The sequence below is a fragment of the Zonotrichia leucophrys genome, chromosome Z, assembly GCF_028769735.1.
Source record: "Zonotrichia leucophrys gambelii isolate GWCS_2022_RI chromosome Z, RI_Zleu_2.0, whole genome shotgun sequence".
Taxonomy (NCBI): Eukaryota; Metazoa; Chordata; class Aves; order Passeriformes; family Passerellidae; genus Zonotrichia; species Zonotrichia leucophrys.
The window spans coordinates 29742464-29765569 of NC_088200.1; the positions used below are offsets into that span (position 1 = coordinate 29742464).

At 43.1% G+C, this 23106-nt stretch overlaps 1 protein-coding gene across 1 annotated transcript in view; it reads left to right on the forward strand.

Annotated features, from left to right (window-relative positions):
* Positions 1–13108: 13108 nt before the first annotated feature.
* The window catches only part of GPBP1 (GC-rich promoter binding protein 1), a 41551-nt gene continuing 31553 nt past the window's right edge, over positions 13109–23106 (forward strand). The window contains exons 1-2 of the mRNA XM_064736643.1: positions 13109–14336; positions 21975–22042. The gene's annotated coding sequence lies outside the window, so the exon portion shown is untranslated. The remainder of the gene's footprint in view (positions 14337–21974; positions 22043–23106) is intronic.

A 23106-nucleotide genomic window follows, 5' to 3' on the forward strand; every position in this document is an offset into this window, starting at 1 on the left:
AGGAGAGCTGGCGTCACGCTGACTCCCACGCCATAAGTGTCAGGAAGACGAAGCAGAACTCCAAAGCCTTCAGCCTTTCTCGCGTGCGTTGTCTGCTCTTACAAACCGAGAAAGTAAAATTTCCTTTGCAGTGTTTTTATCTAAAACCTGCCATGTCTGTTATGTGTAAGTTATATCTACTCCTTTTTACACAATCACGGCATTGTCAGACCTGGAAGGGACCTCAGGAGATTCCCTGGTCCAAACCCCTGCCACAGGGTGGGCGTTCAATGTCTCAAGAGGGGGAGACTCCTTGGCTTCCCTGGGCAGCCTGTTCCCGTGCGCTGCCACTCTCGATGTAAAGTTCTTCCTCATGTTTAGGTGGAACTTTTTTTAATTTTAATATATGGTCATTATGTCTTGTGCTGTTGATGGGCACCACTGAAAAGAGTCTGGCACCATCCTATTGACACCATCCTATAAATATCTCAAATATGCCTTTGAGATATTTATACACATCAATGAGATCTCCTCTCAGTCTTCTCTAGACTAAACAGGCCTAGGTTCTGTAGTCTCTCCTCATTAGAGGTGTTATGAATGAGGTCCCTATATGTCTAGAATTTGGCAGCAATTTTAATTGAGCAGCAATTTTATATAAAATAATGCAATCAAATATAATCAAGCAGGTTCAAAATAATTTGGCAGTGGTTCAGATAAAGCATAAGCAAAACCAATCTATCGCGGTATAGCGAGGGCTTCCCACCCTGCCTCACATACAAAAGGCAAAAGGATCCAAACACAACTTATATACTGTATGCTAATACATATTCACCAATATTTTCCCGTAAATCTCCTATTTTTGAAATCTATGCCACTATACTGCATAGCGCATGCTCCGCTTGTTTCTAAGGGGCCTTCATTTGACAATGAAGGCTTCTCATAATTGTCACTGTCCTTTGAACAACCCCATATGTGCCCCAAGTCTTGTGCTATGGAAGCCAGCATTATATTCCAAAAATAAGCCTTAATGTTTTATAAATACCTGGAATAATTTCAATTTTGTCCGTTTCAAGGTAAGACTCTCTAATTATCCTGAGGCCCATTCTGTTTTGGGATGTTATTTGTCTCAAACTACATCCTGCATCCTATTTTGTCATGAACATCTGAAAACATCTGTTTTGTGACACTAATTACACTTTTCCTCTATTACTTTTAACGAATATTTTCTAAAATACTGATATAGTTACAATTGTTAGCATGAATCACATTCATTTATCAGAGATGCTCCAGTCCCATCATCTTTGCTCCTGTTCACTGGACACTCTCTGGTACTCCTTGTCTTTTTTGTACTGAGGAGCCCAGAACTGGATACTGTACTCCAGATGTGGCCTCACTAGGGTCAAGTAGAGGGAGAGGATCAACCTCTCTTGACCTGCTGGCCATACTCTACCTGTTCTCTTAGAAGCATTTTTTGTCCTTCTACACATAAAGTTGGCTTGGGCTGTCTTTATTTTGATTCTTTCATCCCAGGTTGTAAAGACTGATGCTTTTAATTTTGGATTCACAAGTTCCTGCTTCTGGTCAAATTTCAATGGCCATACTTGGTATATTGAATGTTGCTCTGCTGCAGGGGCGGTGTGTGTCACAGCAACACTCACAGGCAGCAGTGCCCAGGCTGTGTCCCACATGGGCATTGGGGAGGCTCGAGGCTGTACACAAAATGAATGGCTGCTTTGGATGCATCCTAAGTTCAGTTTGGAGACAGTGGAGAGATCTCAAGCTAGTTTAGGTACCTGAATAGGAGAATTCTACAATGCTCAACTCATTCTTCTGAGACCTGTTGCTCTGAGAAACAGAGTAAATGAAATTGTGTCATGCTGCACAGCTGAGTCTAATGTAATTCCAGGACTCAAGCTGTTTGTATGCCTTCAAACTACACAGCAGCTACAATGTAGTCATACTGCCCTCATTGTACCTGGGGTAGAATGCTGACAACATAAAAATCACACAAGTCTTTGCAGAAACAAGTATTTTATGAAAGTTATCACAGTCACTGGCAGCTTCATCAGTACTTCAACTTCTGTCCTCTGATCAGCCTTCGTGTTTCTTGAAGTTACCTGATTAAAATGGTCAGTAACAGACAGATGAGCTATGTCAGGGCACGCTGGGCATTAAGAAGAAAGAGTCGACCCTTTCCAGTTAAAAATTAAGAAAGCAGATGTAATCTTTTCCACCTCTGACTGATCCAGAATGCCATTATCGCCCACGAATGCTGCTTAGCCTTTCTAAGTTTTGTTCCCTCTAAATACAAATCCAGTTCCCTATGCTCTTGAGCCTCAGGTTGGGTAAGGCACACAGCTTTTCATGGACTCGGAATGTGTAACATATACACAGGCTTGTTCATCTTATCAATAAAATTGCACAGAAAATGCAGCAGGAAAAAAATCTCAATTTAGGAAAGTACATAGTTGGTACTATATACACTTTATTAATAGGAATGCTCTCCAATTTGTATGCAAGTACCTGTTTCCTAATTCCTGAAGTAGATTACTCCAGAGTCCTTTGACTGTTTAACATGATTAAGCTTTTAAATGGTGTGCAATTTTACAGAAAACTCTATTGTTAATTTGCTACTTAAAATACTTTATAAGATTAAGAACTGAGTTTTTAAATTATAATTCAGTATTCTTTGAAAAAATAATATGAGCTCAGAGCTCTATCACAGCAGGTCATGATGTATATTCCAGAGCTGTCATATAAGGTGTAGCAAGTATTCTGGAGAAGCTACTGCTCAGAGCTGTGGACAGGGGGCTGCAAGGAAAATAAAAATTACTGGATTCTAAAGCATAACAGCAAAAAGAATTTTCATTGAGATTTAGTTTTGCGCTTGGAAATTGTAGCTATACAGAAAAACATACAAATATTTGCACATTCCAATACTTAACATAAAGAAAAATAAAAAATCTGGATCTTGAAAGTTGGAAAGAGCTGCTTTGATCCTGTGTCACAGTGGGGTTTGAATTGTAATATCTATAATGCACTTGTATTCTATGCTGTTACAAGATATTTTACCTCCTGCGATATTGAAGATGGAGGGAGAAGACCCACCTTTCATTGATCAGCATCAACTCCGGTTTATTCATCAATCCATCACTTTTTATAACCATGTTAATTCACTTCATGCATATTGCAAACCCGAGCTCACAATAGGTCAGAGATAACAAACCAACTCCTCCTTATGTTTCCAATACCAAGATTTGGGTTCTCAAAATTATTTTTGCTTTCCCAAAACAGCCAAAGATAGAATATCTACTTGTTATGAGAAAGCTGCCTGAGAACTCTGATATGCAAGGTTCTCAAGGCCTTCATGTTTGTCACTTTTACTTGTAATTAAAAACAACCTGAGAACCTCTGCTGTTTACAGAAACAGGCTGTGAGAACCTGTCCCCCACAGCTGCCTTCCAAGCCATTTCTGAAAAAATCTCCAACACTGTGTCAGTGGTCACAGGGGTTCTTGGATGAGGGAAGAGACGAGAATGTTGACTCCATGTTCAGAAGGCTTGATTTATTATTTTATGATATAGATATTGCATTATTACTATACTAAAGATTGGAAGGAAAAGCTTCATCTCAGAAGGCTAGCTAAGCTAAGAATAGAAAGGAAAGGAATGAATAACAAGGGTCTGTGTCTCAGACAGAGTCCAAGCTAACTGGGCTGTGGTTGGCCATTAATTGCAAACATCCAAGATGGGCCAATCACAGATGCACCTGTTGCATTCCACAGCAGCAGATAACCATTGTTTATAATTTGTTTCTGAAAGCTCTCAGCTTCTCAGCAGGAATAAATCCTAAGAAAAGGATTTTCATAAAAAGATGTCTGTGACAACCTCCCAGTGATTTTTACTCAGTGCAGATCAAGATAGAGAGTGAGGATGGTGAATTACTGGGCTAGAATTGTTTTTAATAGAAATGGAAAGGAGCAGGGATGTCATTGCACCACATTTCAAGGTGTCTTTTGAACTGGAATCAAGAAGATGGGACAAAAATCTGCCTAAACTGCACTTTATGATGTAATGGAGGATGATACATTATATATGTTTTGGTTATATTTTATCATGTGATTTAATCTCACACAAAAATTGTTTCAATTAATTGAAACAGTAAAGAAAGTAGAATCAACTAAAATTAATTATAAAAAGCAAGAAACAAAAAAAAACCCAAAAGAAAATCGCCAACAATGCAATGAAATGAGCAGTTATAGATGGGGAATTTTAAGACAAAGAGGGCAGAAGCTCTAGAAAAAAAATCTCTTGATCTGTGGCTTTTTGTTTCCTTCACTCCTAAAGAGGGGTAAAATTTAGTCTTTTGCTTCCTGCACTTTTAGTGTGTGCTGTCATGAACAAAGACACATGATGATCAGAGATTACCAAAAACATGTTTGTAATCTTAGTTTGTGTCTCGGTGGTGTGGATATGATGCTACTTTCTTACTTCAGTCCACACTCTTCCTGCAAACTATTGCCCAAAACCCTAGAGTAATGGCCTCAAATAGCCCTTTCTGTAGGCATAAGGAAAAAAAAAGCAAAGCCTACTTGTTCAGGAAATGGAGCTGGTCTTAGACCTTTTTTTGGCTGCATCTGTGCTAGTAAATTAAATATGCTCAGGGATGTTTGCTTGACAATAAAACCACCAATAAGCACAGAACTTCTGTCCAGAACACAGAATTTATGCGCACACCTGCACATATCTCTGCAGCCAAAACCTCTACTTCTGTCAGAGACCAGCTATTGTAGGTGGACAGTTGAATTCAGTAACCTGAAGGGTAATGAAGAGGAAGGCTGCTGGTCATGAAACACATAGGAACCATCCTAATAGTTTGATGTCAAGGATGGCCGTGTCACAGCAGTGTTCAACCTGTTGGAAAAGACATATAAAAATACAAAGCACCATCTCGCACAATCTATATTCTTTGAGCTTTTGGAGGGGAGGACGAAAGGAACCCCATCTGTGTATTAGGCATATGGCTTACTACTCCTAATCACATTTCTTGCTGTGCAGATGCCATCTATTTGAGGCTTTTATTTCAACAAAGAGTGGATGTGCAGAGAAAGTTTAAAATCTCTCCTAGTTGTTTGTAATGGCTTAACTCAGTTGTCATCTAAATACTGTGCAACTGCCTGCTCATTTTCCCCAGGTAGAGAGAAAAGTCAGGGAAAAAAAGTAAACTTGTAGCTGGAGATAAGCACAGTTTAGTAATTGAAACAAAATATAATAATACAAATTATAATGATAGCAATAATCATCAACGTTATCAACAACAATAATAATGAAACAGAGATAGGAATAAAACCCCAGAAAGGCAAGAGATGCTTAAATGGAGTTGCTTTTTACCCACTGACAGAAGTCCAGCCTGTCATCCTGCAGCAGCTATCAGTATCTCCCAGCCAGCTCCCCCAGCTCCATCCTGGCCATGCTGCTCTGTGTATGGCACATCCCTTTGGCCAGGTCGGGTCAGCTCTCCTGGCCTTGCTCCCCCAGCCTCTGAGGCACCTGAGCAATGCAGAGCACAGGACACTGAAATGTCCTTGGCTATGGAAAGTATTTAGTAATAACAATTAAAAAAGTTAAAATAGCAAAAAATAACAATAAGCAATTTAATTTTAGTAATGAGCAAAGCACCTTACTTTTGGTGAAGCTTACAAAAACGAAAAGATTTATAGCGAGATGTTTTATCTAGACTTACAGATATATGACTTACACATGTAAATAATTACAGCACTGTTAATTGCACAAGAGATGTGCACAAGAGGTGGTATAATGTGCATACTTCAGTTTAGGAGATTTTTACAGAGGTCATCTAAGGAAGGCTTCCTAACAGGGATCTACCTGAGGCTGCAACCTTCAGCCCTCCTTAGATTTTAACACCTCTGGGATGGATAACCCTAGTGTGAAGGAAATGAGCCCTATGCTCTGTTAAAGGCACAGCGTTCCCAGGAAGGTCTTCTTGCTTAGAGAAAGCATCTTTCTGATCGCCTTTATGCTGAAATGGGTCTGCCCTTGCAATATAACTGAATACAGCTGTTTCTCAACTATGCAAAGAAAAACAGACAATCAAGTATCTCCTCTGTATGCCCTACTGTTGGTCAAGGAGGAAGTTTTTAATGAAAAGGTAGGTATGCCATTCAACTATAAACAATTGACAGCCTAGTAAGGAACAGTTTGTCCTTGGTATTGCACATTGCTAGTTTTGATTTTATAACACTGGCAGATGTGTCACACATTATGAACGAAAAAACCTATTGTGTTTTTCAGTGTCTCTCAAAGTATTTTAAATGCATACACAATAGCCATTAAAATTCAAAACAATATTTTCAAGAAACTTGTCTTTACTTATTAAAGATATGCTATTAGCCTTTCTGGCAACATTGCTATAGTGTAGTAAGATATCTTTGTTTTGGGAGAATAGGGGGGGAAGTATTTCCTAAAGAGGAGGCTTGGTACTTGTGTTTTGAGGGTATTTTGCCTATTTCTTTTGAGCCAATTTGTAATAATTACAGAATCCCAGAATCCTTTATGCTGGAAAAAACCTCTGAGATCATAGGATAGAACCTTTGATCACCACCTTGACAATTAGACCAAGGTTCTATTCCAGTAATTTCCTGAACACCCCCCAACTTGGTGTTGCTCAGGCAGGACCTGCCTTCTCTAGACCCATGCTGGCTGGGTCTGATCCCTTGGCTGTCCTGTGTGTGCTGTATGATGACACTTTAGATGATCACCTCTGTGACATTGCTGGGCCCCAAGGTCAGGCTGAGAGGCCTTTAGTTCCCTGGATCCTCCTTCTGGCCCTTCTTATGAACCCCCCCAGTTAGCCAGGATTGATGATAAGTGATGGAGGATGGCTTAGCAACCTCTTCTGCCAGCTCCCTCAGTACCCTAAATGTACATGTTCACAGCAAGTATCATCACTGTCTTTCAAAGAGTTCACAAAGATACACATGCTTTCCAAGAACTTTATACTGTGCACATTGATGGGCAAAAGTTGTAGAAAATCCTTACAAAAACAGTTTTCTTCACTCCACTTGGATATGCAGTTTCTAAATTAATCTAGTAATTAAAAAATTGGCACAAGTTGTTGCCAATACAGATTTTGTAAAGAATAAAGGGCTAAAGCAAATAAAATTTGCTATGAAATGAAACGGCATTAAACTGAGATCTTCTTATATTTAGGAATGTGCAAGATCCTGATATCATGCCAGTTATCTAGTCTCTTTATTTCAAATTTAATATGCTCTATGTTCACAAGTTAGCAAGGCTAATTTTAGGAAAAACACAAAAATTTCACTTTATAGAGAAAAGAGTAGGGTAGAGAGAAGCATTCAATTAGTCACTTGGTATTGAATGTTTAGTTCATAATTCCTTCAACATAATTCCTTCTTTATCTAAACACTTTCTTGTCATTAACAGTTACTATTTTCAGGGTTCTTTTAAAATTTAGAACAGTGAATATTCACTTGATGTTACTTCATAGGTGGCAGAAGTTGGGTACATTTAGAATTCAGTGTAATATTGTGGAGAAGATGTATACCATGACTTTGTCCTTCAACAGAAGAAATGTAATGTAGGCAATGTGTCACCTGGGACATGTTTGAAGAACAGTTGCACCCTCTTAACCTCTATTTATTATCTCTCATAATGAGGAATGAATACTACTTAATGGAGATAAACCATTCAATTGGCTTCAAATAGCCCTTAGCTTCATACTGCCCAGTGTTTATGGAATGTGTTATTGGAGATGGGTGCTTTTACTGTTGAAGAGGAAAAAAACTACTAGTCAGACTATTTTCAATTACAATATGTATGAAAAACTTGAAAGATCGAAGCTGCTGTTTTAAAAGCCTGGTTCTAAAAGAGTTTCTATCTCTAATTAGCATAAAGAAAAGCATGGCCTCCCCGTTTTCATCCTGGCTTTTCACTAGTGTCACCAAGATACTGATTATTATTGAGATAGGAACAGACATGTTGAGAGAGGTAAAATGATAAATTTATTTCAATAATATAGGTCTCATTTATATAATTCAAAATTAATACTAAGGTATTACTTCAAAATATGGACTGTTAACTACAGCTTTATTGAAGTCTTTGCCCAAAATTCTGCTCCTGTCAAAGTCAGTGGTAATTTTAATATAAAAGTTCTTCAGAAATTAGGGACTCGATAAGCACTTATGTTTTAATTTCCAGACCTGTCTTGTACTTGCTTATTATATTAAATGCATTGGATGCAGAGATGTTCAGAACTCTTGCAAAATCAAATAACTAGAGGGTATACATAATAGAATGCAAATAATAACAGCCAATTATTTAATACAGTCAAATCCTATTGTCTTATTTATGTAGACAGAGCCACTGAAATCTGGAATAAATTGGTAAAATCACCTCACATTTCCTATCTTGAAGGTGTAATACATAAAAATAGACAAGCCCTAGTGTTCACCATGTTATTGCAAATGAAAATGACTAGATGTTGTGCACTTTTTTATACTACTTCCATTCTTTTAATTTTGCTTCTTAAAAGATAAGTGAACATGCAGCTGAAAGATATTTAACACTTTGCAGTAAGGATGTTTCATTAGAACTGTTTCTATTGAGGAACTCTCACTGTGTTTAGGAACTAATTATACAAATAATCATTTGCTGAGAGAAACATACATTAGAATTGGGGGTTTTATTATTAACATTAGGTGACCATTTGCTTTCTAAGTTTTAAATATTCGGCTCCCTGCATCAGAAGCTTTCTGGATCAAATCTGTATAAATCAGATTTCAGCCTCTTACATAGAAATTTTTATTTTGGCTTTCTGTCTGATCTTTTGGTTTGGATTGGTTGTATATTGGGCACACTGGATTTTTAAGAAAAGGTGAAGTGCTTTATATGTCTTCTGGAGTGACACAGGAATGTGTAATAGCAGGAAATATGTGTAATAGCAGGAAATTAATTATGTTTCTATACTTTTCCATAGTATTTCCTCAATTAACAATCTGAGTGTGTACTCTACTCATGTAAGTATCTTATATTCCACTACTATAAATGAAAGCACATTTCAAGTGCCTGCCAAAATACATTTTTGGTCTCGTACTTCATCTCATTTGGTGAGGAAATGGGGTGTCTTTGTACAGTAGAGAGTGTTTCAACTGTTAGAGCTCAAGGATAGTGATGTCATAAGTTTGAGTCCCCATGAGTAGGAATCAAGGGGATGGCCAACAAGGCAGATATCCTGGTGGTAGCCAGTTCAAGACCACCTAACCAGATCCTGGCCCTTGTTATTGTGGGAGACTTTGCTTTAACTTACTGAATCTCTGCTGGAAACTCAGCACAGCAGAGAAGAGGCATTCTAGGAGGTTCCTGGACCATGTGGAACCCAATTTCCCCATAGAGATGGTGTGAGGGAAGACCTCACTTGACCCACTGTTTGTGAATAGAGAAGGACTGGGGGTGATGTGGTGGTCAGAGGCTGTCTTGGGGATAGTGACCACAAAATGGCAGCTTTCAATCCCTGGTGAAGGAAGAGAGGGCATCAGCTAAACTTCTGCCTTGGCCTACCAGAGGGCAGACTTTGGCCATTTCAGGACAATGGTTCAGAGAGTCCCTTGGGAAACAATCCTCAATAACAAAGAGATCCAATAAGGCTGAACATACTTTAAGAAGGAAATCTTAAAGCCTCAAGGGCAGCTCATCCCTATTTGCCAAAAGATGAGCTGGAGGGGGCAGGGAGAAAGAAGACTGGCCTGGCTGTATAGGGGGCTTTTCCTGGAACTCAAGCTAAAAAGGAGATTTTATGACCTTTGGAAGAAGGCAACTCAGGAATGTACAAGGAAGAGGTGTACAAGTGTATTAGGTCATGTAGGCTGAAAGTTAGAAAGGCAAAAGCTGAGCTGGAACTCAATCTAGCCACTCCTGCGCAAGATAATTAAAGGGTTCTTATAAAAAAATAACAGCAGAAGGAGGACTAAGGAAAATTTCCATACCTTATTGGACGCAGAAGGAAACATTGTACCTAAAGATGAGAAAAAAGCTGAGGTAATTAATGCCTGCTTTGGGTCAACCTTCAACAAGAAGACAGCTGTTATCAAGGCCCTCTGAGCTGGTAGACAAGGACAAGGAGCAGAAGTGAGCCTCTCTCCAGGAGAATTCAGTTAGTGACCTACTGAGCTGCTTAGACATCAAAAGTGTAGAGGGCCAGATGGAATCCACCCAAGGATACTGAGGAGCCAGTGGAAAAGCTTACTCTCCCTCATTTACCAATGGACCTGGCTAACCTGGGAGGCCCCAGGTGACTTGAGCGGAGATTGGCCAATGTGACACCTATCTACAAGAAGGCTTGCAGGGAGGTTCTGGGGAGCTACAGGCCTGACGTTATGGGACAGATCATCTTGAGTGCTACCGTGCAATCACATGGCATGTGCAGGGCAGCCAAGGGATCAGGCCCACCCAGTGTGGTGGGAAAAAGTAGATCCTGCTCGGCCAACCTGATCTCCTTCTATGAACAGGTGACTTGCTTGGCGGATGAAGAAAAGGCTGTGGATGTTGTCTACTTAGACTTTAGTAAGCCTTTGATACTGTCTCCAATGCCATTCTCCTGGAAAAGCTGGCAGCCCATGGCTCGGACAAGTGCTTTGTTCACTGGGTAAAACCTGCCTGGATGGCTGGCCCAGAGAGTGATGGTGAGTGGAGTTACATCCAGCTGGTGGCCGCCCATCAGCGGGGCTCCCCAGGGCTCAGCACTGGGGGCATTTCTGTTTAAAATCTTTATCAATGATCTGGATGAGGGGATTGAGTGTGTATCCTCAGTGTTGCAGACAACACCAAGTTGGGTGTGAGTGTTGGTCTGCTGGAGGGCAGGAAGGGAGGGATCTGGACAGGCTGCATTGATGGACTGAGGCCAGTGGTGCGAGGTTCACCAAAACCTGGGTTGTTGGTTCATAGCTGGGCCAGGGGGCAGAGCACTGCCCTGCCTTTCCTGCTCACAGCTTCAGGTTTGGCATCAGGCTTTGCTAATAACTTTGCAGCACAGGCAAACAGGACAAACAACTTCAAGGATGAAGAGAAAGGAGGTTTCACTGCACTCAAAACTGTGATGAATCTTGAATTCTTGAACCTAGAAAAACACTGCTGGTGTTAGAAATTGGAACTGGGCTTTAAATATTTAGAGTTGAGCTGAAGATTAATGTTTCAGAGCTTCTGAATTGTTTCAGAGCTTCTGTCAGTTTAAAGATGAAATTATCATGTCCTTTTTCTACTTTATGTTCTCAGTTGTTGATTTTTAGTTTCTAGTAATTGTTGCTTAGTTTGTTTGCTGTTAGTCTGGTAATTGTTTAGTCAAGTTTCTGGTAATTGTTGCTTTCTAGTGATTTTTATCAAGTTACGAAAACTAATTTACATTGGCCACATACATGCCGTAAAATGCATTTAAAAGTGAATCCTACAGTTTGAGATAATGTTTGTCAAAAGTGAGTGCATAATCTCAGTTTCTACAATAACTTAAAACTTGTGGAGGAAACTTTCAAAGAAAACCCACAACCAAATGCAGGTGCTACAAACGATGAGCGTTCTTTCTAATTATATCAAAATATTACTTTTGTAAATTTACTTTTTTACCTAGTTAATTGAAAAAACAATTTTGATTGCGTTGGTAAAAGGATTTCAAAATTGCAAAACGGTGATTTAGGCCTTTAGATCCCAGGCAGTAAGAATCCTCCCATCATTTTCTCTCAAAACTGCACACTCGGAATAACCATGCGAACCTCCAGGATACTTCACTCGTGCGCTGGAACACCGAAGCGTCGATTTAGCGAAGATTCAGATATTTTGTTTTATTAATCCGTGGTTATTGGTTTTTACCGGCCTCAGGCTCCTCTGGCACCGCGATTAAGCCGCGCTGCGGGTGCGGGCGGCACCCGGCGCTGCGGAGCCCGCTCTGTCCGCGGCAGCGGGCACGGGAAGGGACCTGCGCTGCCCGGGGCCCGCGGCCCTCGCCTCCTCCCGGCGGGGATCTCTCCGGCACACACCGGGCTGATCCAGGGCCGCGCTGGGTGAACGCGGCCTACGGGCCTCCAGCCGGGGTTCCGCAGCACCCGCCCCGGCCGGCCCAGCTCTCAGCTCTCGGCCTCAGCGGCTCGTTGCACATGCGCAGGCGAGGCCGCGGCACGGTTAGTGACGGCGGCGCCGAGGACTCCCGCCGCGAGGGCGGGGCGCGCTCTGGGGATTCCCCGTCCCGCGCGAAACCTTCGGGATAGTTCCCGTGACGTCACGGCGGGGGCGGTATCGGGAGCACCGCCCGCTCCTCCCCAGGCTCCCGCGCGGGGGCTCTCGCGGAGGTTGCGCGTGCGCGTAGGGAGCACTGCGGCGCGGAGCGGCGCCATTTTGAGGGAACGAGGCGAGCGCGCGGTGTGCGCGCGCGTGTGGTGGGGCGAGGGGGGCACTCGGAACAGCCCGGGACAGCCCCGGGAACGGGCGCGGAGCGGACTCAGGGCAGGCGGGCCGCCACGCTCCTTGCCCCGCCGTGCTGCCCGGACCGCCCTCGGGGGCGGCACGGGGAGCCGTCCCCGGCGGCGGAGGCGGGGCTGTCGCCAGGACGGCCGAGGACGGGTGCTCGGCGGAGCCGCAGCGAGAGGTCGCGGACCCCGAGAGCCGGGGCTCCGTGTGCCCGCCCCGAGAGCTGGGGTTCTGTGTGCCCGCACACTCCGGAGCGGGCGGCCTGTGTCCGCATACCCCGGCAGCGGCGTCTGTCTGTCCCCACAGCCCGGGAAAGGAAGCATGGCCCGGGCCTCGCTGGGGTTCCCCCGGCGGCTCCCGCTGCCCCTCCGGCGGCTCCCGCTGGCCCAGGTCAGCGCTTCCCGCCCGGATGCCTTCTGTACATCTGTTCAGCTTCGCCAATAAAACGAGACATGACCCTTTCTTTCTTTGCCTGTTTTCCCCCCACTCTCTCCTCCCAGCCCCCACTGCCCGTGGCTCCAGGCCCCGGCCTGTTTTCCTGCCGCGGCCGAGCGGCAGGAGGAGGTTTCCGCTGATAGGCTGCGCCCCCCGTCAAACACCGCCGCCGCCCTCTGTGGCTGCGAGTGGAGGTGTAACCCAGGCTTCCGCTCGCGGGCTCGGCTCCGCGGCTGCGTCCGTGTGTGCTCTTTGCGATCCAGGTTCCTGTTTGCTTCTGGTTTTAAGATTCAGGCGTTTGGGTTTTGTTTGTTTCGTGTTTGTCTAACGCCAGTCCGGATTTCATAGGGGAGAACTGATTTTTCTGGTTCTTTTTACCTGAGGTTGCTTGAACGATAGAGTCAGTCCTTGATGTTTGTAGCCTTTTGCTTCAGCTGGCAGAGAAGAGAAAAGGTGAATACTGACCTGCAGCATTTCTTCCTGTGAAAGGAAGAAATATCGGACACTGTTCTGGGATAACTTGCGCGTGCTTTGTCCAGAAAAGGCCTCTCAAACAAGCAGTGGGCATCTGGGAAGAGAACTGAGGAAATCGTGAGGTTTTTTTCTTCTAGCAGTGTTGAGCACATCACCCTCGGATTCTTTTGTCCGCATGGCATGGATACATAGCTAAATTTATGAAGTTCTGAATACTTCAGCTGCAAAAATAAAGTGCTTTCCTCTTTCTACGTACTCTTTTTCTTCTCGGCAACATTCTGAGTCAAAGGCTTAACCAGTTTTGTTAATTGGCTGCAGGTTAAATGTGGCCTGAGTCACTGTGTGGACATTGCTGAAAAGTTTCATGGCAGATTTTTTTTCCCCCCTTATTTCATTTTTTAGATTTTCTGACATAGTCGTCTTTCATTTTGCAGTGAGACCGATTTTATAAATGAAGAATTTAATAGGTGCTTGTTTATACTTTTTTCTTTTGTATTTTATTTAATATTTTTCTTGAAAAATGTTGTTGCTCACAAGCAGTATGGAGGTATCCTGATAACTGTTTACAAATGCCTCTGCTACCGGAAGGTAGGAAATGTTCTTCAGTTCATATGTGAAATTTGGGTTTTTGACATCACAGTCTGTGGAGTAAAAACTGTATTTCACTTGGAGCTGATGCTGCATATAATGGTATCTACATGCAATAGACAAGAGAAGAAGCTGTCAGAGAAAAGAAAAGGCCTTTAAGACAGACCTTGGCAGACTTTGTAAATAGCCTTGCAGAATCTGTAAACGAGAAGGATGGGTAGCTGATTTCTGTGAGGTCAAATCTATGTCAAACTGCCACGAATATAGTATCAACAGGACCTCGGGATATTATCTCAAGGAAAACAAACTGGAAAACTATAAATCACGCAGTACTAGCGCCTTGTGCCTTGTGTGGTCCTCTTGGATTAGGTAAGTGTTGAAGTGTTCATAATTCAGTTTTCACTTGAAAAAACATTTTATCGGTAGAACAGTTAAACCTGTAATTTTTACTGGTTAGAGGTTCTTTGGTGGTAGTTTTTTGTTTTGTTTTTTGAGAATGTTGAATGTTGAGGCTTGTTAATTTTTACTTGCTGGCTTTTATAATGGAATAATTCCTTAAGACTTTGAAGAATACAGCTACAAGAAGAAACGTGTACATAAGAGTGTGATTTTTATGTGAGATTAAAAAGTAGCTATATCTAGACTAAATCCATAAGGAATTTTGCCTTTATGTTAATGTTGTAGTCTCAAGAGTAAATGTATCTTTTTGACCAAGTCTTCTGGATAGCTTGCATGTGCCATTCCTTCCATTTGTGTTAGATGTGTTTGCAGGATCAGGCTAGTAATAATATAGAGGGATTTTCACTCTTTTTTTTCCTTTCCACTATTCTTTGTCACATATGAAAGCCAGAGGTTTTTTTTTTACCAAAAATTTTTTTACTGGCTATGCAGTCTAGCTTTTATGTGTGTTGATATTGTAAGATTGTCTTCAGTGTTTTTTCCTGTTCTGTAATGGCAATTGAAATAAACAGGGCCAGGAGACTTCTTCTCCTCTTTAATGCCTTTATTAAAAGTGATCAGCTCAGGATTGGGCGTCCCGGCAGGGCTGCAGTCCCCGTCGCGTCTCCCAGGGCGACTCAGAGGAGGAGGATATGCGCAGCTCTGTCCACTAGGGGCAGAGCCGGGGATCCAGTCCTCGTGGGAGCCTCTAGGGCGTGATGTCCCTGTCAGGTGTTGATCCTTTGAACTTCCCAGATGGCTGGTCCCGGCGTTGGGACGACTCTCTGCTCAGGGCGAGAGGGGCTCCGCATCTCTGCAGGCTCAGCACTTGGCTCCTCATGTCCAGACATCACTTTAGTCTCTCAATTCTTATTTGGCTCATTGTTTTTGGGGTTTTCTCGTTGCATTTGGAGTCGTGGTCCCACAAAGCATTCTGGACTTTGGAGTCACTTTGCATAACCCCCCCCACCCTCTCAGGTGTCTTCCCTATGTTGGAAGAGCGCACTGCCTTGGGGAAGGGCCATCCACCGCACCCAGCCAGGCCTTTTACTAATACAAAAGAGGAGATAAGCCTCAACGACCCGGTATTACAATAACAAAGCACTAAGAACACTGGCAGAAACAGATCTGGCTGCGTCCCTGTAACTCTTTCTCACAAAAAAAATATTAACTGAATTTTTGTTCATAACAGTCCCCCCTCTTTTTCTTTGATCGAGCTTAAATTCTTAAGCTCGCATCAACTCGCAATTTTTTTGTTTTGAATCTACTATAAATCTCTTGTGCACTTTGGTAATCATAGTTACTTAACCTTGTTACTTTCCTTGGTTTTTTCAGGTTGGTTTTTACAGCCAATAAATACTGTTTTACTAAAACAGATAATAAGCATAGTAAAAAGAGCAATCCTCCAAGTCTACATATAGTGAGAAAAACTACCTTTTCCCATACATATTTTCTGAAAATCTCTAAGTTCTCCCACCCACTGGGATCAAGTGTAGGAGTTTGATCTTGATTATTTACACATGCCAATCTTTTTTTATTTCGTTTAAAATGTCCCTAATAATTGAATTCTTTATTTTTAATACTGCCTGGAGCCGGATGACTTTGTTCAACACAGATTTTGGGATCTGAACTTGGCTTTTACAATTTTGGATTTTCTCAATTTCTATTTCACTTCCCCGGTTTTGTTTAATTTCTCCCAAATCATTATATATAGGAACTCCCAAACTTGATCCAGTTTCTTTGGGTAATAAGAAAATTGGTTTTATCACCTTGCAATGCAGTTGCCAGATGAGATCAAACTTAGGGGTTTAGAGCTCTCCTGAAATGTGTTCCAAAAGGGGTTTATCTCTTTTCCAGTACACTCATATAAATACTTGTAACAAACAATTTTTCTTACCATTTTCACCATTTCTTTGCTTTTTACTAGATCTGCTGAGCTTGTTTCGGCAGCATCACATTCAAAGCGAAACCAGGCTTCCTCTATAGGGCACTCTCCTAGGAGTGGCTGCCTAAAAGTGGCAGTATTCTGGGCTATCCAATACACTCTCTTATTTTTCTCATAAAGGACCAATTGGGAGAGGTTAACACAATCAGGGTTAGAACTGATGTGGACTCTCGACAAGGAGCTCACTTCCTCCTCATAGGGGGGTTGGTAGCACTCTCTGCACGGCTCAGCTGGGCTCCCCTGAGCACCACCAGCAATCAGAGCCATCAGTACCACCCTTCCCAAGAGTCCGGTATGGGTCATCTGGCACAGCCTGCCCACCCAGCCTTGCCTCTTGGGGAATTTTTTCTGAGGAGAAGCTTCCAAGCTCCTTAGAGTCCCTTCTACCCGCTTCTCTGGTTAAGCCTCTCTTGGTCTGTTCCCTACAAATTTTAGTTTCCCCCCCAGGGGAGTGTTCTGTAGAGGGTTAACCTGGAGTCTTTAGAAATATATTGGGGAACTTAAACTAGAATTACTTATTTACAGCCTTAAACTTTTTACCAACATAATTTACACAAAACAGTTTTGAAACAATTTAAGCAATATTAGAACTCTGATACCAATTTTTCCTATACAGTTCTGTCTTTTTGACTCTTCTTTCTGAGTCAACTTTAAATCCCAGTATACTCAGGTGAATTAACTTGTGATGTGGATGAATCCTTATCCCGTGCCCGGAGATGAGTGGTGTGGACTCTGGCCCAATGCCAGAAGGAGAAAGGGGTGGAGTCTAGTCCAATGCCAGAAGAAGAAACTGGGAGTCTGGCCCAATGCCAGAAGGAGACAGGGGTGGAGTCCGGTCCAATACCAGGGAGAATGGGGTGCAGTCTGGTCCAATACCAGAATGCCAGAGGGAAAAACTTGGTGTTGAATCCTGGTCCAATACCAGGGGTGAGAGTGATGTGAGTCCAACCGTCTTAGTAATGAAGAATACCTGAAACGGGCTTTCAAACACAGGCATTAATGGTCTGCTGTTAATGATTTTATCAAAACTCAGCTTCTCTGTTTAATGTAATTAAACAGAGTAATTTCTCTTTTTCCATAGCTTGTATGTTTCTCTTATCAACTTCTACATACTCTGTATTTTGCAAGGAGTTGTATTTCTCAGCTAACTTAACTCTCAAAGTACTTTTATTCTCCTATTTTTCTGTGTATTTAATTCACTGGTTTTCTGTTCTATTTTTCAATATCTTATTTATCTCTTGCTTCTGTTTCTTACTTTCACTTACAGCTTAAATACTTCTTTCAACCCCTGACACTTTATCTCTTTTTTCCTTTATTTTTTCTTTACACTTTTCTTCTGCACAATACACTTCCCTCTAAGGAGATGTGGTAAAACTTGTAACGCACAATCTACATTACTTCTAATTCGCTTATATTCACTCTCTCATTTCTCATTCACTTTCACACATTCCTCCACACCTTTAAGACACAAACTTATTGCTAGAAAATCACGGGTCCCTATAGCCCCCCTTCACCTTGGGGTTGGCCCACAGGTCTCAGTATATCTGGGCTTCTTGGAAGGGCCCTGACTCTGGTTGCCTCTGGTGCACATTCACCTGTGAGTCTGCCTGCGTGTCACTCACGCTCTTACAGCTATGGCTCACTCACACATCTGGGGAGCACTAGTCTGGTTTGCAGGTCACACACACACACGCTTTGGTCACAGCCCCCACCCGCCCGGGGGACACAACCCTGGTTTGCAGGTCACACACACACTTCCACTGCCCCCTTCCCACCTGCCCGGGATGTTGAGGCTGACTTTGCTTGTGACTCACTCTCACACACACAACAAGAAAACAATAAGGTACCTTTTACTTTCACACCACTTATTACAAGTTTAGTCTTACTGGCCAGTTTTGGTGCTATTGGATATCCTTTCTGCCTAGCTGTTTTGTCTAACTTCAGATGTTACTTTGTTGAGACAGGACTTATCTGCTCCTGTATCAACCAAAAGTTCTAATTCTTCATTTAGGGATCCCACCTTAAAGTTTACCAAGGGCTCGTCTAGATGTTGTATCGGGTCCCCTAAAGTGTAAAGCCCCTGACCCTCTACTCGTCACTTCTAAGGATCTTCCCTAAATTATCTTGTTCCCTGGCTATTGCCACATCGAGACTGAACTTTCTACAAAACTTCCTGACGTGTCCTGGCTCTCCACAGTAATAGCAATGTCGTTCTCTCAAAGGGACTTGAGGTGTCTCTATCCCTTTTGCACCTGACTGTACAAGAGGCCTATCCTTGCCTCCTCCTGGTGGTGGACCCGCCCACCCTGCACTTTCTCTAGCTACAGCAACCATGATGTTAGCCTTGGCCTTTGCCTTTTCTTCCTCCCTCCTTAAATACACCTTCAATGCCTCTCTTAATAACTCATTAATGTCCTTCTCTTGCCAATCTTCCATCTTTTCCAGTTTCCTCCGTATATCAGGCCAAGATTTGGTAACAAATTGGACTTTTAGTAGCATTTGACCTTCTGGGGTGTTTGGGTCTATTCTAGAGTACAACTGGAAGTTCCGCCTTAGGCGGTTAAGCCAGGCAGCAGGAGCTTCCTCTTTCTCCTGCATGCCCTCAAATGCCAATTGGGTGTTAGTTCCTTTGGGAACTGACTCTTTGATCCCCCGTATTATCAAAGACCTATATTCCATCATGGCCTTCCTCCCCTCCTCCTGGTTAGGGTTCCAGCTGGGATCCGTTAGTGGCAATTTCTGTTCACCTGATGGCACCTGGGGTCCTGGACGGTTATCTTTCTCCCAAATGCTTATGCCAGCCACCCTAATCATCTGGACCTCTTCTGGGGAAAATAATATACTCCGGATGGAATTCATCTCCCCCCCAAGTGTAGATATTTGGACCTAGAAATTGATCCACTTGGTTGGCTATGCCCACTGAGTCCTCAACTAAATGCCCCAACTCTTTCTTGAATCCTCTCACCTCAGAAGCAGTTAGGGGAGCATTCACAAAGCCAATACCTCCCACTACTCCTCCCATAGGAACCTCTCTGAGGGGAAAGAGTCTCTCTGCCTTGGAGGTCTTGGATCTGGTGCTACAGTATGGCCCATCTTCAGATGCCAAACTACTTTGAGGGATATCTGGGTTACCTTGAACTTTCTGCCCATCAGCAGGTGTATTGGCTGATAGCTGTTTATCGGGCGAGGAGGCATTTGTGCCCCAACTAGGAGGAGGTAAAGGGACAGCAATAGGAGGCGGAGAAGAGCCTGAGTGAATATTAAGTGCAGCTGGAGAAGGGGTGGAGAATGCAGCAGGTGGAGTAGGCACTTGTGGTGGTGCAGAAGGAGCTGGAGGGGATACTGGGTTTATCATAGTGGAAACTGAAGAGGTAGAAGGAGGAGTTTGAACAGGTGGTAGTGAGATGGCAGCCGGGGGAAGAACCGGACCTGCCATTTGAGGTGCTTGAAGAAGAGGATTATAAGGTGGAGGGGCAGAAGGAGGCAGATAATCCAGGGGATCCCATCTTTTACTAGTCCTATCATCCCCTCCTTCATTCCCCTCTTTCTTCCTCTGTACCTTACAAATTTGCACCCCTTCATCCCCAACAGCGCTCTTTAACCAGCAAGCTACATACAATAATTGCTCAGGATCAGTATCTCCTCAAGCTGTCAGATAATTATTTAATTGTTGGCACATCCACTTATCCTTTGTCCCACACCAAGGCCATCCTCCTTGTATCTCTAATTCTGGCCACACTTCCATACAATAATGGATCATTTTCGCTTTATCTAATCCCTCCGTGGCCTCCATAGAATCCCATTTTACTAGCAGTTCTCCTAAGGGACTATTGGGAGGTATGTCCCTCAGCCTCTTGCCGGTCTTTTTACTATTACACCCTCCCATTTTACAGGTCTGAACAGTAAAAAATCCCAAAGGTGCCTTTACTGACTGGTAATTTCAAAAAGAACCTTCTTTGAGGAGCTTCAGCCTCCTCCACTGAAACTTCAGATTTCTGCCTGATGCTCAGGACTTTATACTGAAACAACTGCCCGATCTCTTGATTGCCTAACTTTCCCCACGTCAGGTCTTACATCTATCGGGACTTGAACACACAAAACCTCGGCCTAAGAATCCGGGTCGTGTCTGACTCCCTCAGTCAGGAAAAACAACTGCCTGATTTTTTAGTTTGCCTAACCCGCCAATTTTTAGGCTTCACCGTATCAGGACTTAAAAGCAAACCACAGCCTCCTTCGCTGGGGTTTGTGCCTGGCTCCTGTGCCAGGACTTACTTTTGCCTGCAGGGCTTGTGAGCTACCCGAATCCTTCTCGGGACTGACAAAATCTTACCTGAATCCTTCTCGGGACTGACAAATCTGCCTGACTTCACTCTGTCAGGACCTATTTTGGGTGCGTGCCACTCATACAAATATTCCCTCTGCACACCCAGAGGGGGGGGCCCTTTATTCCCCCTTGGGAGACAACTCACTCATGCTAATTCCAAGCTCCGCCCCCTGTTCCCAGCCGGCTCCTTTGCAGGAGTCCGGAACCGCGGTACTTAGAGGTCCGCTCTCACTTCGAAGGTCCGGCTGCCGGCCTTCGTCTCATTCACACACACGTGCGCACGTCTCCCGCTCCCGCCACCGGCTTTCTCACCAGTCCGGTGCTCCGGTGCTCCTCTGCGTCGCTGCTCCTGAGCCGATCTCTCTGGTCCTGGTAGCCAGCTGTCCTGAAGTCCAAGATGGCCAGTCTTGAGTCTTCTTGCGGCGTGGCTATCCCGGACGAGGCCCCAGCTGAAATAAACAGGGCCAGGAGACTTCTTCTCCTTTTTAATGCCTTTATTAAAAGTGATCAGCTCAGGATTGGGCGTCCCGGCAGGGCTGCAGTCCCCGTCGTGCCTACCAGGGCGACTCAGAGGAGGAGGATATGCACAGCTCTGTCCGCTAGGGGCAGAGCCGGGGGATCCAGTCCTCGTGGGAGCCTCTAGGGCGTGATGTCCCTGTCAGGTGTTGATCCTTTGAACTTCCCAGATGGCTAGTCCCGGCGTTGGGACGACTCTCTGCTCAGGGCGAGAGGGGCTCCGCATCTCTGCAGGCTCAGCACTTGGCTCCTCATGTCCAGACATCACTTTAGTCTCTCAATTCTTATTTGGCTCGTTGTTTTTGGGGTTTTCTCGTTGCATTTGGAGTCGTGGTCCCACAAAGCATTCTGGACTTTGGAGTCACTTTGCATAACCCCCCCCCACCCTCTCAGGTGTCTTCCCTATGTTGGAAGAGCGCACTGCCTTGGGGAAGGGCCATCCACCGCACCCAGCCAGGCCTTTTACTAATACAAAAGAGGAGATAAGCCTCAACGACCCGGTATTACAATAACAAAGCACTAAGAACACTGGCAGAAACAGATCTGGCTGCATCCCTGTAACTCTTTCTCACAAAAAAAATATTTACCGAATTTTTGTTCATAACAGCAATAAATTGGACTGACTGGTCTGCAAGTGTAGCACTTCAGAAAGAGCTCCTTCTGATTAGTGGTGAATTGGCTTATCTTCCTTGTTATTTTTAGATGTATTGTAGTTTTGTTCATTCCACAGTGATTAAATATTTTTTAATTTTGGCATTAATGTGTTTATAATTATTTGTTGTAGGTTTGCATTCAACAGAGCTGCTACTGCCTGAAAGAAAATCAAGATGGACAGAGCAACTTAATTCAAAAGTCAGTGGTAATTTTACTGAAGTTCTCTATCCCCCACCCCACCCTGATGATTCATAAGGCTTTAAATAATTAAAGCATTATTGGGTAGACTTTAAAGTGAGCATCTGGTAGAGGTTACACTTTTACCTCAGTTGTCACATTTTAAAATATTTTTGAAAGCTTCTCCAATACTGAATTTTTAGCAGTAGTGAACTAATGGAAAAAAGGTTTTCTTTAAGGGCAGTGCAAAGATATTTGGGAAGATTACATATGTTATAACCTTGTAGAAAAAGTGTAGTTAAGCATGCAAAACTCTATTTAAAAATTGCTGCAGTATATTTTGACTTCTGTAGCTTGTTATTTTGACCACAAATGAAGGACTTGCATCTACATAAATTTTGTAAATTCTCAGTCTCACTAAAGTTCTTATCTCTATGTTGTCAATATCTAAAAGTTGAACTAGCTTCAGTTTTGTGCTTTGGATGGCCTTGCTGCTTTGTTATTTTAACTTCTGTTTCAGTTTTGCTGTTTTGAAAATATGGAAACTAGGGAACAGGAGTAGGACTCTGTTGCTGTAATCTCTGGCTATGGCTTGTGGCTCTTGTGTATTGAGCCTAGGTGTGGCTGGGACTGACTGGGGAGCTGAGCCACTTATTAAAGAACCAAACCAATAGAAAAGAATGATCTTGTATATTCCTCTACTTGTATGACTATGATTTTTTGAAAGCATTTGATAGATGGAGAATTCTGGTGTGAGTTGCCATTTAATTTGATTGTTTATTGTATGTGCATGAGAATAATAGAAATATTCACTTCTTAACTCATAGAAAAGTGATGTGTTGCTTGTTTTTCCAAGCTATTAATTTTCAGTGCTGAGATAGTTCTATTTCTTTTCAAGATGCTCTCACTGAAATCAAGGAGCTACATCCCCCACTTACTATTTTGGGTGGCATCTTTTTCTAGACTCTTCTTCTTCTGGAAGTTTTGAGGAGTTTGCTTTTTAGCTTCATTAAATTAATTCTGGTTTTACACCTCTCTGTTTGGATAATCATTTTATCCTTTCACAGTACTTACACTTGGGAAAT